Genomic DNA, 15,416 nt, shown 5'->3' with positions numbered 1-15,416 from the left:
GGAATTTCCTCCACAAGAAAAACACATGTTGGAGATACCAGAGTTAAATCTCATAATCCTGGACCTACACAATACACATAACTCACTATCCTGGTACATGACAAAGTGCAATTATCCTTTTCACATTATGGAATTAGAGGCACTGTGCCCCACAATCTGGAAAATCCGTATAAAAATTTTTGGCCCCTAGAACCAAAGAAAAAGTTTGAGTTATTTTGTTATTAAAAGATAAATTATGTTTGATATTTTATAATATTGTACATTTATTTTATGCATTTCTGAGTTTCTAAATTTTTTCTGTCATCTGCTGTCCTTTGCGTGTCATCTGTGGCTCCCACAAAACTTCCCCCCAAAATCCCATTTAATTCTTTATGCCCACCCATGATGGGGAAAGTTGTAATATAACTATAGGGATTTTTTTCCCTCCACACTGGTATTCTTCAGGGACAGTTCTTGTCCAGCTCATTAAGTGTTCCAAATTTTTTTTTCCTCCCTTCTCTCCACCACCTCCCCTAGATAGCAAGTAATTCAATATATGTTAACTATGGGCAATATTTCCATAATTATTGTGCTGCACAAGAAAAAATCAGATCAAAAAGGAAAAAAAATGAGAAAACAAACAAAATGCAAGCAAATAATAACAAAAGAGTGAAAATACTATGTCATGATCCACACAGTCCACACAGTCCTCTCTCTGGGTGTAGATATTGCCACAGTTGTTTAAAGATAAAGTAATCTATAATTTGTTTATATCCTAGAAAGACTTTAGGCCCCTGAACTCTTTGCTCCCTTAAATCTTCTTTTGCAAGATCAGTTTTCTCCTTCCTCAAGAAGGAAATCATATTTTTAAGGACATTGAAACTTTGTAATATGTCCAAAAGCAAGTGACAAGAAAAGTGAGAATACTTGAAATCCTGTTATGTAAACACAGATTGAGAGAAATAAAGCTAGTAAGGTTAGGGAAGAATGACTTAAAGAGAGATGTCTTCAATTTATAAAAATTTGTCATGTAGAAGTCATGATTGGCCTCTAGATAGAAAACTAGAAACAAAAGGTGGAAGTTATGGGAAGAAGATTTTAGTTTAATTTCATGAAAAACTTTCTAATGATTATAACTGTCAGAAAATGGTATACCCTACTTTATGAGGTAGTGAGTTCTCCATCAGTGAAAATTTTTTAGCAGTGGTTGACCACTGTAGAGGATGATATAGAAGGAATTCATACACAATAAATGATTAATGAATGCTTTTTGATTAACTAATTGAACCTCATGTTCCTTCTGTGTAAAGTCCGAGCTAACTCCCTGGAGGCCTCAGAATCAGCCAGAGTCAGGATAAGCAAAAATCCTTGATCTTTAGGGGGAGAAGTGAAGGAGATGGACAAAGAGTTTTGCAAAGGATCCTTCTTTGATTCTAGAGTCCAGAATCTTGACACTTTTCTCCTCCTTGTCTTGAAGCCAAGTGAAGGTAATCCTTACCTACTATTCTCTTAACCCCTAGCATTGAGCTAGCATTAATTGTGAGAAGAGAAATTCCAAACATATGCTAATAGAGTTATTGTCCAATAGGTAATTAGCCTTAAGTCCTCTGTTGTCTGATTCAAGCACACCATTTAAGAGTTTCAGCCCTTCACACTTCTTTGATTTTATATGTGTGTATTTCCCCAAAAAAATTATCTTTTTTTATCAAGAAACTATTTTTTCCTTTCTTTAATTCTTCTTACCTAATTCCCAAATCTTTGAAACTCAAAGCCTATGTAAATACTATTTTGAATCAGATACAAAAATTATTAAACAATCTAGCAGATTTCCTGCTTACTTCTATTCCAGGGCTGTCCAGGGGAAGGAAAAGGGAGTAAGTATTTATTAAGTAATTATTATGTGACAAGTACTGTGCTAAATGCTTTAAATATCATTTCATTTGATCTTAATCCAAAGGCCTTAGTCTTATTCGAACCAGGTCTAATCTTAAGGGATGACCAAGTAAGGTTAATTCTTTCCTATTGCCTTATTTCCCCCAACTAAGGTACTCCAAAAAAAACTTAAAATTTATCTATGGCACATATTTCATATCATATCCAAAAATAGATAATGTAATTTATTTTATACACACACAGGCAAAGTCTCTCTCTCCTCTCTCTCCCAGAGATATACAAACGCACAAATACACACACACTACATATATATATATGAAAGATACATATACCCAATATATATATAAAAGATATACACACTATATATGTATATATATATATAAAAGATACACACACTATATATATGTATATATAGATATATATATGATACAGAGAATTCCCCAGAATCCGTAAAATACAAAAATACTTAACAAATTTTTCAGTACTTGATATACTGAAATTACTCATTAGAATCTAAATTAGATTCTAAAAACTTAGAAAGAAACTTAGAAGTTGTTAAGTCTTAATTCCTTCACATTGGAGTTAAGGACACTGAGGTCCAGAGAGGTATACCCAGATTGGCTTAAGGTCACATAAGTAATAGGATGCTGTAGTGGGATTTAAACTTAACATCTAGGTGGGAAAGCAAAGATCTATAAAAACCCTCAAGCCCTGCCCTCACAACAGGGGCAACTCCAAATTTTGTCGTCTTAGACTCCTTTTTTCCACTCTTTTCATGATGTCTTCCAAATTTATGCCTTCCTGCCCAGACTCAATACTATCCCACATCCATATAGATCTTATCCTCCCCCTTCCCCCCACCGACTACCGAATATGCTTTCTCCTAACTTTCATCCAGTTTCATCCACTCTGGATGTAATGCCTGAGAAACTGAGCAAGATAGAAATTAGAGAGTATTTAATAATTTATTAAATGGGAGAGATATACTGGGACCAAATGGATCTATGGTTTGGTCCCAGGGTTGAATGAGACTATGGTCTCCAAGAATTCAGCCAACAATCAGAGTTCTCAATGACTTATATATATATACGTGACTCAGACTCAGGGGGTAGACTGAGGTGGGGGAGGAGTCAGGGTGCTGAGATCAGGAACAGGATTCTGATAATCCGGTTCTGACAGGATGAGGGGAGACATGGAGGGAGGAACCCTGGAGATGGGGAGAGGCATCTTGATAAAATGGTATCTGCCATTCTGGTGGCTTGGGATGGGGAGAGGCATTCTGATATTCTAAAACAAGATCTTTTATCCTTATCAAATATTCTGATAAAGAGGGAGGGAAGGTTTTGCAAGACTAAGCTTTGAGAAGCAGGGAAACTGAGTCAGGACTGGGTCAGGATAATTATGGAAACTGAGAACTGTAGCATAACATTGATAAATCCTATGTTACCTGTTTACATCTTGTCTTTTCCATTAAAATATATGTTCCTTGAAGCCAGGAACTGCAGTGTGAGGCACACAGTAAGTGCTTAATAAATGCTTTTTGATTGATTGACACCTATGGAAACTCTAAATGTTTTGTAGTCCCCCTAGTAGCTTCTGTCTTTCTCAGTCCTACCCAACCAAAAGGACAGGAACATAAAACCCCATAGCCAGCCCAGGCTTTGCTTCCTGTACAAGCTGGAGCAGGATTTCCTCTCCTAGTCCCAGATCCTCACTACTCCTTCCTTCATCTAACCTCTTCTTCCAGAGTCTGAGGATCTAGGGGGAAAGTGGATGGGAAATGCTCAGCCACTAGAACCTACACGTGCTAGAGATTTTAAGTCCTTCATCTACAAAGAAAAGGTCCTGACACCATCTTCAGATTTTCAGCCTTCTTATGAAATCTACTAGACTGTTAATGAGTAAAGTAAAATCAAAGATGGCTCAATATTGCCCCCAGGTGATTGTTATAAATACCCAATGCCAGAGAAAAACTCGAGGATTCAATCATTTACCACCTGAGGAGTTACACTCCAACATTTTAAATTGCATATGATGACATGCACTTACCTGAGATCGGCCACAAATAGAAGACAAATGTTTATAGGACAAAAGCCAGCCAAAAGATAATCAAAGAATAGATTATGAAATATTTGTTTGACTCAGCAAACAGGTATTTTCAGGGGGAAAGATTAGAAAAATAATAAGCAGATCTTCTCCAAATTCTTTTCTTTTACACTAGGAGTCCTAGGCTAGTGGGTGGTCTTTACAATCCCAAACACCAATGTCCTCTCAGCTTTTCACCCCTACTATGTTCTTTAAAAAGCCTCTTCCTTCTTCACAACTTCTCAATCATTCTCACACTGGTTCGAGTAAATCCTTCACAATGTCAGTCTTGGCTAGAAAGTTGAGCAACAATCCAAATCTCCTTGAGTTTAGCTAAGTATACTCTTCCTTCAGGTCTGAGGGAAAAGGGACCTGATCCAGAGGTCCTGTTATGTGGGGACTACTGTAATTGATTCCTTCCTCATCAGTCTATCTTCCTACATTATTAGTTCACTCAGTGCAAGATTAATCTTCTTAAAATTCAGTATCCTATCAGGGCAGTTCCAATGGTCTTGTGATGAAGAAAGCCATCTGAACTTAGAGGGAGGGCTTGTGGGGACTGAGTGTGGATCACAACATAGCATTTTCACTTTTTTTATTGTTGTTTGCTTGCATTTTTCTTTCTCATTTTTTTCCTTTTTGATATGATTTTTCTTGTGCAGCTTGATAAATGTGGAAATACATATAGAAGAACTGCACAAGTTTAATATATACTGGATTACTTGCCATCTAGGGGAGAGGATAGAGAGGAAGAGAGGAAGAAAAAATTGAAACACAAGGTTTTGCAGGGGTGAATGTTAAAAATTATCTATTCATATTTTTTGGAAAAATTTAATTAAAAAAATACAGTACCTTATTGTCTATAGCATTAACTCTGAATTCCATCACCTTGCTCTCAAATATTTCTATAATCTGGCCCCATCTTATCTTTACAACCTCATTTTCTGGCCACTTAATCAATGTCAAGACTAGCTGGACCAGTCTCCTTCCTGTCTGCTTTAAGCTCCAAACTCATTCCCACCTATATATTTAACTTATGCTATTTACTCTCCCAACTTGGCAAGTCTTCTGTCCTCTCCCCTAAATTGGCAAGTCATCTGTCTTCTCTTTTATCTATCTCATACTCATCCTTCAAAACAAGTCTCACCTCTCCTGTGAAGTTTTCACTGACAATCCCCATCTATATTCCTACTTCTCTAATTCTATGTAGACTTATTTTCTATAACACACAATGAGTATGTTATATATATTATCATGTTCTCTAATTTTTTATACTACACAATTTAGTTTTCTGTTCTAAAAGTATATGTAATGCTGTCATGGGTCACAACTGATTTTATGCTAGAGAAGTTATTTGTTGGCAGAATTTATTTCATATTTCTTTCCTATCTGAAAGCAGCTTGTAGTAGGCACATAGTTGTTGCTTGGCAAACACTTGCTGATTGGCAAGCATTTCCAAAAAAAGGTAAAATAACATGTTAAAATGATGGACCTTAATACTGAAATAATTCTGATTAAAAGAAATGCTCAGAGCTAGATGAGGTAAACTGAATGTGATGGGAGAGGAGGGGAGCAAATTTCCATGAATAACTTTGTTCTGTTTTAATGGTCATAGAAGAAGACAAAAAAGAAAGGGAAGGGGAGGGACTTTACTAGGCAAGAAAGAAGGAGAGAGATATAATTAATGTAGATTATGAGTATATAATCATAGAGGAAGGGCGGGGAGGAACCACAACTTATGGGTTCACTTTCATCTGAACTGGATAAAGGAAAATTAAATATAGTTTTGTACAAGAGTTAAGAGAAAGCAAGAGGGAGGAGGAAAAGGAAAAGAAGGAAGAGGAGAGAGAGAGAGAGAGAGAGAGAGAGAGAGAGAGAGAGAGAGAGAGAGAAAAGGGGGAGGGAGAGAGGGAGAAGAGGAGAGGGAAAAAAGGAGAAGAAGGAGAGGGAGAACAGGAGAGGGAGAGAGGGAGAAGGAAAGAGAGGGAGGGAGGGAGGGAGAGAAATAGAGGAAGAGAGGGGGAGGGGGAGGGAGAGGAATAGAGGGAGAGAGAGAGAGAAAGAAGGAGAAAGGGAAGAAAAGGGGGAGAGGAAGAGAGGGCGGGGAGAGGGATAAAGGGAGAGAGATTTTTGAAGAAATATACCAAACTCAAAAAGGAAATAGGAGACAGGGATAAGGAAAGGGATAGATAAGAGAATAGTCATTAGCAAAACAAACTCAATTTTGGAGGGTAAGAACATGAAGGGGTATTGAAAGGAATGGAAGAGAGGAATGGAGGAGAAAAAAATAGCAAGTTATCTGAGTTTTCCTCAAAAAAACCCTCCAAAAACCTTTAAATAATGCCATAAAAACAGCTTTTGGAGTAGTAGAACTCACAAAAGGATGGGATGAAATAATCTTCCAGCTAGGAAATTGGCAGGAAAAGTCTGTCACACCTATGTGAGAGCAGAGCGCAGGCCAGCACAGCCCCAATCCCAGAGGGAGGGGGAGGAGGGAAGGAGAGGTAGCCCTTGAGGATTTCTAAATCGTGAGCATCAGCAGCTACCCTCAAATCTCTCAGCCCACAGAAGGTAATGGAGTTGAACAACTGATCCGAAGGAGATTATTTGGGGTCTCTTTGTTGGCACTGGGGGAAGGGCTCTGTTGCTTTGCCCTTATTCAGATCTGAGTCACAGTTCTGGGTAGTAGTTCCAGGACAGGAAGGAACACTAGCCCACCAGAGCATCCCCTCAGAGTTCCAGAACAAAAAAGAATGCTTGTGGTTCCTCACAGACTAGAGCACAAGCCAGGAGAATAATAAACAAGCCTCTCCTTAGATCATACTACCTTAGAAGAATTGAAAACTTACAGATCCCTAGAATTGTCTCTGAAAACAGCTGCAGAAAATTCTGAAGCTTGGGACAGTACATCCTCCACCCTGGAAGCAGAGGCCTACTTAAACAAAAGAGTAAGAAGTCAATAAATAGGCTGGGATAATGAGCAAACAACAGAAAAGTTTTTCTTGATGACAAAGATCAAAACACAAACAAACACTCAGAAGATAAACAAAGTCAAAGTTCCTATATACAAGGCCTCCAAGAAAAATACAAATTGGTCTCATACTATGAAAGAGCTCAAAAAGGATTTTAAAAATAAAGTAAGAGAGGTACAGGAAAAATTGGGGGAAAAAATCATGAAAAAAGAGTCAACAATTTGGTAAAGGAGACCCAAAAGAAATAATCCTTAAAAAAAAAAAGACTAGACCAATGGCAAGAGGTAAAACAAACAAACCAAAAAAAAGCCAATGAGAAATGGAAGAGAAGCAAGCAACTAGAGGGCACAGTAGATATAGAACTGGTCCTGGAATGAGGAGGATCCGAGTTCAAATTTGACCTCAGACACTTGACACTTACTAGCTATGTGATCTTGGGCAAGTCACAAACCCTGATTGCTTTGCCAAAAAATAAAAAATAAAAAGGAAAGTAAGAGTAAAAATTTGTGTTCAAATGCAAGATACAGAAAAAAAAGAAGTGCCACAGAGAGGAAATGAGTTGTTTCATTTATAAGATCACAAGTTTGAGACACATTCCCTCTCTTTTTACCACCTTATTTGCAAACTCTAGTGGACCAAATAAAGGGAAATAAGCAATTGACAATCAAACTGAAAGTGAATGAGATAGACTCATCCACACAAGAGAACAATAAAAGGAATTAGAAAACAAACAATAAACATTTATTAAGCACCTACTATGTGCCAGGCATTGTGTATACCATGGGATCAGAGGGCAGAGGGAGGAGCATTAAGGGGAGAGAAAGAGAGGCAAAAGCTAGTCTCTGTTCTCAAAAAATTACATTCAACAAAAGCTCCTTAAAGAAACAAAAGACAATCAAAAATTAGATAATATAATTCAAAAGAACTGATAGGTCAAGGAACAAAGTATAGAAACAACTGAAAAATTTAACAAAGAAAATTATAAAAGTGAGACAAAATGACAAAATTTCTGTAATTCTGCTAAAGCACTTCTGATGGGTAAACTTTATAATCTCTAAATGTTTTAATTGATAAAAGAACAAATAAATAAATTAAGCATGCAATTAAAATAACATAAATTTAAAATCCCCCACTAACAAAATGAAAATTCTAAAAAAATTTTAAAAGAGTAATTAAATTTAAAAGTGTAATGCTGGAGAAACTGAGCAAGATAGACATTAGAGAGTATTTAATAATTTATTAAATGGGAGAGATATACTGAGACCAAATGGATCCATGGTTTGGTCCCAGGACTGAATGAGACTATTGTCTCCAAGAATCCAGCAAACAATGAGAGTTCTCAATGACATATATATACATTGCCCAGACTCGGTGTAGACCGAGGTGGGGGTGGAGTCAGGGTGCTGAGAGCGGGAATGGGACTCTGACAATCCTGTTCTGACATGATGAGGGGAGACATGGGGGAAGGAACCCTGGAGATGGGGAGAGGCATCTTGATAATATGGTATCTGACATTCCAGTAGCTTGGGATGGAGAGGGGCATTCTGATATTCTAAAACAAGATCTTTTATCCTTATCAAATATTCTGATAAAGAGGGAGGAGGGGTGGTTTGCAGGACTGAGAAGCAGACAAACTGAGTCAGGTCAGGATAATTAGAGAAACTGAGTAGTGTGGCTTAACAAAAGCAAGGCTGATGAGGTTTAAATTTGGGGTACCCAAATGGAATTAGGGTTTCTGGCGGTCAGGGAGTTAAATGAGGTAAATGAGGTCTAGTGGCGGCGCAAGAGTCCCCTGTAAAGGAATTTACAGACCCAAAAACCTAGATTGATAAAAGAGGTTTATTATAGAGATTGGAAGTAAGGTTAAAGTCTAGTTAGTAAAAGGTATTAGGTAAAGAGAAGAGGGTACTGGAAACAGTATTCCAGTGGGCAGAGAGTCCTTGGGATGTCAAGCATGGCATAGCTGGCATATTTGGACCCTCTGCAAAGAGAGGATTTTAGTTTGGCTCTTTTATAATGAGAGATTTAGCTAAAGGGCTCATGGATGGAGTCCCAAGTTCCCTGGGTTTCAGTGAGGGCTAGAATTTGCTTGGTGGGGGTTGGGAAACCTGAGCAGATCATTAGCCTATGGGGGCTGGGACAGCCCAAGTTGGCTCAGATCCTGTGGGAGTTGGGATAAGCCCTGATCTCCTATTGGAATTCAAAGAGGTGCTTTTGACCAGGATTTGTGAATCAAAGATCCTAGCTTCCTGAACTGATAATGCATCAGCTAGGAGGGGTTGGGAGTAATCTGAATCACAAATCAATTTGAAAGGATCACAAATCAGTTTCTTAAACCTGCTTCAAGGCCATTACATTTATAAATAAAACCAGAGGCTAGTCTTTTGAGGGGAAAAAAACTAATAAAATAGATAAACAGTTAACTAATCTGATTTAAAGAGGAAAATTAAATAAAGAAAACTGTCAGAAAATTTTTTGCCTAATTACATGCTAACAAAACTGATGATAATGACAAAAATATAAGATAATCCATTCAAAGAACAACTAGTTCCAATGTTATATAAAGAGATGGCAAAAAGTTCTTCTAATTTATTTCTATCATACAAATAAGCAAACAATCAAATCAATTATCCCTAATGAGTAATAATATTGTTTTTTTTAATGAATAAAATACAGGCTATTAGGACATAGCAATATATTAGAAAGATTTTAAATTATGACTAGGTTGTATTTAAAACAAGAATGCAGGTTTTGTTCAGCATTAAAAAGAATATAAATGTAATTAACTATGTTAATAATAAAACTAATAAAAGCCATATATAGATCAATAAATGCTAGAAAGATTTTTGATAAAAGCTCACACCTGTTTATATTAAAAATTCCAGAAATTATAGGAATAACTGGACTTTTCCTCATTATAGTAAATAATATTTATCTAAATTCAAGAGTAAACATTAAAGATCTTTCCAGAAAAATCAGGGATAAAGCATGAATGTTCATTACCACCATTATTATTTAACACAGTATTAGGAATATTAAGTACGATGATAAGACAAGGGGAAAAATTAAAGGGATAAGCATAGGCAAAGAGGAAGCAAAATTATCATTTTTTACAGATGATGTGATGGTAGATTTAAAGAACTTTAGTGATTCAGTTTTTTAAAATTGAAGTAATTCATAGGCTCATCAAAATAGCAGATTTATGCATAATATGTATATAAAAGCTACATTTAAATCATCAGAATTCCTTTATAAAACAAAAGCAAAACAAAACTCAGCAGAAGTAGAAAGGTAAATTTAATTCAAAATAACAACAGAAAAAAAAAAAAAAAAAAACAATTAGATGGTGCAGTTGATAGCACACCCACCCTGGAGTCAGAAAGACTCGAATTCAAATCCAGCCTCAGACACTTAACACTTACTAGTTGTATGACTCTGGGCAAGTTACTTAACCTAAATTGCCTCTCAAATAAAAACAAAAACAAAAACTACAACCAAAAATAACTACAGAAGCTATAATACACTTCAGAGTTCATCTTCTAATATTCACACAGTAATTATATGAATCCAACTATAAAACACTCAGCAGAAACAGAGACAGATTTTAAGAAACAGTTGTTCAGGGGTATATTTGAGCTAAATAATTAACATGACAATAATGCCTAAATTAATTTGTTCATTCAGTATTATAGCAAACTACCAAAGGAATATTTTATGGAACTAGAAAAAATAACAATGGAATTCTAAAGAAAAATAAAGGATCAAAAATGTTAAGGGAAATAATTTTAAAAAGAGAGAGAATTAAGGGGAGTCTTAGCAATACCAAATCCCAAAGTATGCAACAAAGCAATAATCATTAAAACAATTTGGAACTGCTTTAAAAAAAGACACAAGCACACAACATTCAGAAACAAAGAAATATAATAGCATCGTGTTCAATAAACCCAAAGATCCAGTTACTGGTGAATTGATGCAATATTTGACAAAAAACTTCAGAGAAAAAAATTAAGAGCAGTTTGCCAGAAATTAGGTTTAGACTAGTATCTCACACTATATTCTAAGATAAACTCAAAATGGATTATTTTACCTAGATATGAGGTCACATCATAAACAAATTTGAGGAGAAAGAAAAAAAATACTTTTGAGTCATATGGATATGGGAAGAATTTATGACTAACAAGAAAGAAAGGACTACACAAGATAAAAAGGAAAATTTTGGTTATATAAAATTCAAAAGTTTTTGCACAAACCTAACAAATATATTTGAAATCATAAGGGAAATTGGCAAGTAGAATAAATCTTTGCAGCAAGTTTCTCTAGTAAAAAGTTTCATTTCGAAGTTAGATAAGGAATTGATTAAAATTTGTAAGAATAAAGGCCACTTCCCAATACATAAATGGTCAGACTACATGTACAGATAGTTTTCAAAGGGAAAAAAGCTACCAACAACCATGTGAAACTGAAGAGATGTAAATAAAAGAATTTTGAGGTTTCATTCATATATATCAGTCTGTCAAATATGACAAAAGAAAAAAGTAACAAATATTGGTGGGGCAGTTATAAATAAGTAACAGTTACATTAATGTTCTTAGTATTGATGGAGTTGGGGATGGGTTTAGCCATTCTAAAAAGCAAGTCTAAGTATCCCTTAAAAATTAGTAAAATGTTTATACCTTTTAACTCAGCTATACCATTACTAGGCCTATATAGTTCAAAGAAATCGAAGAAAAGGACTTACATGTTCAAAAATAGTCCGAGCAGTTCTTTTTATAATAGCCAAAAAATCTAAAATTAAGTGTATGTCCTCTTCTTGGGGAATGACTAAACAAATTAGTATATGAATAAAATGGAATACTAATATTCCAAGAGAAATAATAATGTAGGCAATTTCAGAGGAAACTAAAAAAACTGAACAGAGCAAATTGAGCAAAATTAGAAATCTAATTTATACAATAATATTATTATAAAGAAAAACAACTTTTAGAGATTTTGGAACTTTGATCAACATAATGATAAATTACAAGTCCAGAAGAATTAAGATGAAAATGCCACTGATTTTCCACAAGTCAATAAGTCAAGCCAATTAACATTTATTAAGCACCTACGGTATGACAGGCATGCACAAAGTTCTGGAGATACAAAGAAAGGCAAAAACAGTCTCTATTCTTAAGGTGCACACACAATCTAATGAGAGAGAAAACATGCAAACAAATATGTACAAACAAAATAAATACAGGATAATTGGAAATAACTTCAGAGTCAAAGCATAAGCTGAAAAAGGATCAGGAAAGATTTCTTAAGGGAAGTGAAATTTTAATTTTTTAAAATAAATTTATTATATATTTATTTTAACATTAATTTAAAAACTTTTTTTTGAATTCTAAATTCTCTCCTTCCCTCCAGTCCCTCCTGTACCCATTGAGAAGGCAAGCAATATATCAATTATCTGTGTGAAATAATGCAAAATATTTCATATTTGCCATGTTTTCAAAAAAATCAAGAAAAATAAAGCTAAAAAACTATACTTCGATCTTCCCTCAGAATTTATTAATTCTCTTTATTTTTTTATTATATCTTTTTATTTACAAGTTATAAGCATGGGTAATTTTACAGCATTGACAATTGCCAAACCTTTTGTTCCAATTTTTCCCCTCTTTCCTCCCATCCCCTTCCCCCAATGGCAGGTTGACCAATACATGTTAAATATGTTAAAGTATAAATTAAATACAATATAAGTATAAATGTCCTAACAGTTATTTTGCTGTACAAAAAGAATCAGACTTTGAAATAGTGTTCTCTTAGCCTGTGAAGGAAATAAAAAATGCAGGCAGACAAAAATATAGGGATTGGGAATTCTATGTAATGGTTCATAGTCATCTCCCAGAGTTCTCCCTGGGTGTAGCTGGTTCAATTCATTACTGCTCTATTGGAACTGATTTGGTTTATCTCATTGTTGGAGATGGCCACGTCCATCAGAATTGATCATCATATAGTATTGTTGTTGAAGTTATATATTAATTCTCTTTCTAAATGTAAATAATTTTTTTCATCACAAATTCTTCAGAATTGTCTTAGATTATAATACTGATCAGAGTAGCTAAGTCTTTCTCAGTTCATCATTACAATATTGTTATTAGTGTGTACAATATTCTCCTACCTCTGTTCATTTCAATTTACATTACCAGGTTTTGTAAAAACCATCCTTTTCATTATTTCTAATAGAAAAATAGTCTTCTGTCATAAGCATATACCACAATTTGTCCAACCATTTCCTAATTGATGGTTATCAATTTCCAGTTCTTGGTCACCACAAAAATTGCTGCTATAAATATTTTGTACATATATGTCCTTTTCCTTTTTCTTTGATCTCCTTGGGATATAGACCAGGTCGTAGTATTTTTGGGTCAAATGGCATGCATTTATAGCCCTTTGACTACAATTCCAAATTGTCATCCAGAATGGCTGGACAAATTTACAAATTACAATTTACAACCAGTACATTAGTGTCCCAATTTTTCTAGTGTGCAGCATTTGTTATTTTCCTTTTCTATCATGTTAATATAGGTATGTGGTGGTAGCTGCAAATGAAATTATAGCTGAGACTTGAAGGAATCTAAAGAATTCAGGAATGAGAGATAAAAAAGGAGGTGTATAAGACACAGCCTCTGAATATGCACAGAATGGGGAAAAGGACCTTATGTGTGAGACAAGTGATAAACTTAAAATGCAAAGACATACATACAATGTGTGACATGGATAACATGAGAATTTTTTCTGCAAAATTATGATTATTGAGAGCTTAATTTTTAATTTTTTTATATTCAGTGGGATTAGAAGTATTAAGAGGGATGGGTTAATAAAAGAAAAAAGAAAAATCAACAACCACAATTTTAGAAGACTCAGAATGATAGATGTCACTTACTTTCTGATAGACATGTGAAAGACTCACTGTAAAGGTGAGACTGTTTTTTGGGACATGATCAACGCTAAAAAATTTTTTTCTTGACCATGCATATTTCTTATAAAAGTTTTGTTTTTCTTTAATCTTCCAGTTGGTGTGGGGAGAAGTGAGCAAAGAAAATAGATTTCTATTCATTGAAATAATAAAATTTCTTTTTAAAAAAATTTAATGAAACAAGAAAAAAATATCAGCTTGTTCTTTGTACTCATATTTTAACTCATTCGAGACTCTGAGATGCTGTTCAATCTTTGATCTGCCAGGTGTCCATATACAATTACTCTAATATTTTAATTGTGTAGCTGCCAATTTTGCTTCCAGCTTTTACTGATGCTATTTTTGCAATAATCCTTTACCATAGCTAGTAAACTCAAGGGTAGATAGGTACCCTCTATGATTTCATCAATCTTGGGGACAAACTCCCTTTGAGAGATTTTTATGATGTTTCCTTGAAGAATTAAAAACAACCATAATAATAGTTAAACAGTTCTGATTTCCCTTTTTCTATCATTATTCCATTCATGCAGACCTATAGTCCTATCTTTTTTTTTTTTTTTGACTCTCATCTTTTTAGTACAAATTAAAAGATTTTTTTGTTATTCTTTGCTTTCTTCATCAATCTTACCATATTCTAAGCTTTAATACTCCTGAAACCATTTTTCCCCCAGGACTGTCATATATTCCTTTTCATCCTTGTTCATTATTTGTCCTTAATTCTTTTTTTCTGGTATACATGCTCTTATTGGTTTCCTCCACTTCTTGAAGGATAAAATTATCCTTAAGACAAGCTAAGAAATTGTTAGCTGATCTGCCCAGAGAAAAAGCTCCATTAGATGTATGCATAATTGAAGTCCCCCATAACTACTACATAATGGTAGTAGGCAGTAGTATGATGTTTCTCCAACTCCTCATCTATTCCCTTTCTGTCCTGGTGGTCTATGCCTAATGACAATGCTACTTCTGTTTCTGCCTCTGTTGATCTTTATTCCAAATATTTTCCACACTATGTTTCTTCCCCAATTTCTCATATATCCTAATATGCCATACCATTCTGTTACTTTTTTTTTTTAATTTTTATTTTTATTTTTTTTTTTTTACCATTTTTTTTTTTTATTTAATAGCCTTTTATTTACAGGATATATACATGGGTAACTTTACAGCATTAACAATTGCCAAACCTCTTGTTCCAATTTTTCACCTCTTACCTCCCCCCACCCCGTCCCCTAGATGGCAGGATGACCATTAGATGTTAAATATATTAAAATATAAATTAGATACACAATAAGTATACCTGACCAAAACTTTATTTTGCTGTAGAAAAAGAATCAGACTCTGAAATATTGTACAATTAGCTTGTGAAGGAAATCAAAAATGCAGGTGGGCATAAATATAGGGATTGGGAATTCAATGTAATGGTTTTTAGTCATCTCCCAGAGTTCTTTTTCTGGGCATAGCTAGTTCAGTTCATTACTGCTCCATTAGAAATGATTTGGTTGATCTCGTTGCTGAGGATGGCCTGATCCATCAGA

This window comes from Sarcophilus harrisii, chromosome 5 (assembly GCF_902635505.1).
Source record: "Sarcophilus harrisii chromosome 5, mSarHar1.11, whole genome shotgun sequence".
Taxonomy (NCBI): Eukaryota; Metazoa; Chordata; class Mammalia; order Dasyuromorphia; family Dasyuridae; genus Sarcophilus; species Sarcophilus harrisii.
The sequence above is the reverse complement of the archived record's forward strand: the minus strand, read 5'-3'. Positions refer to the sequence as shown.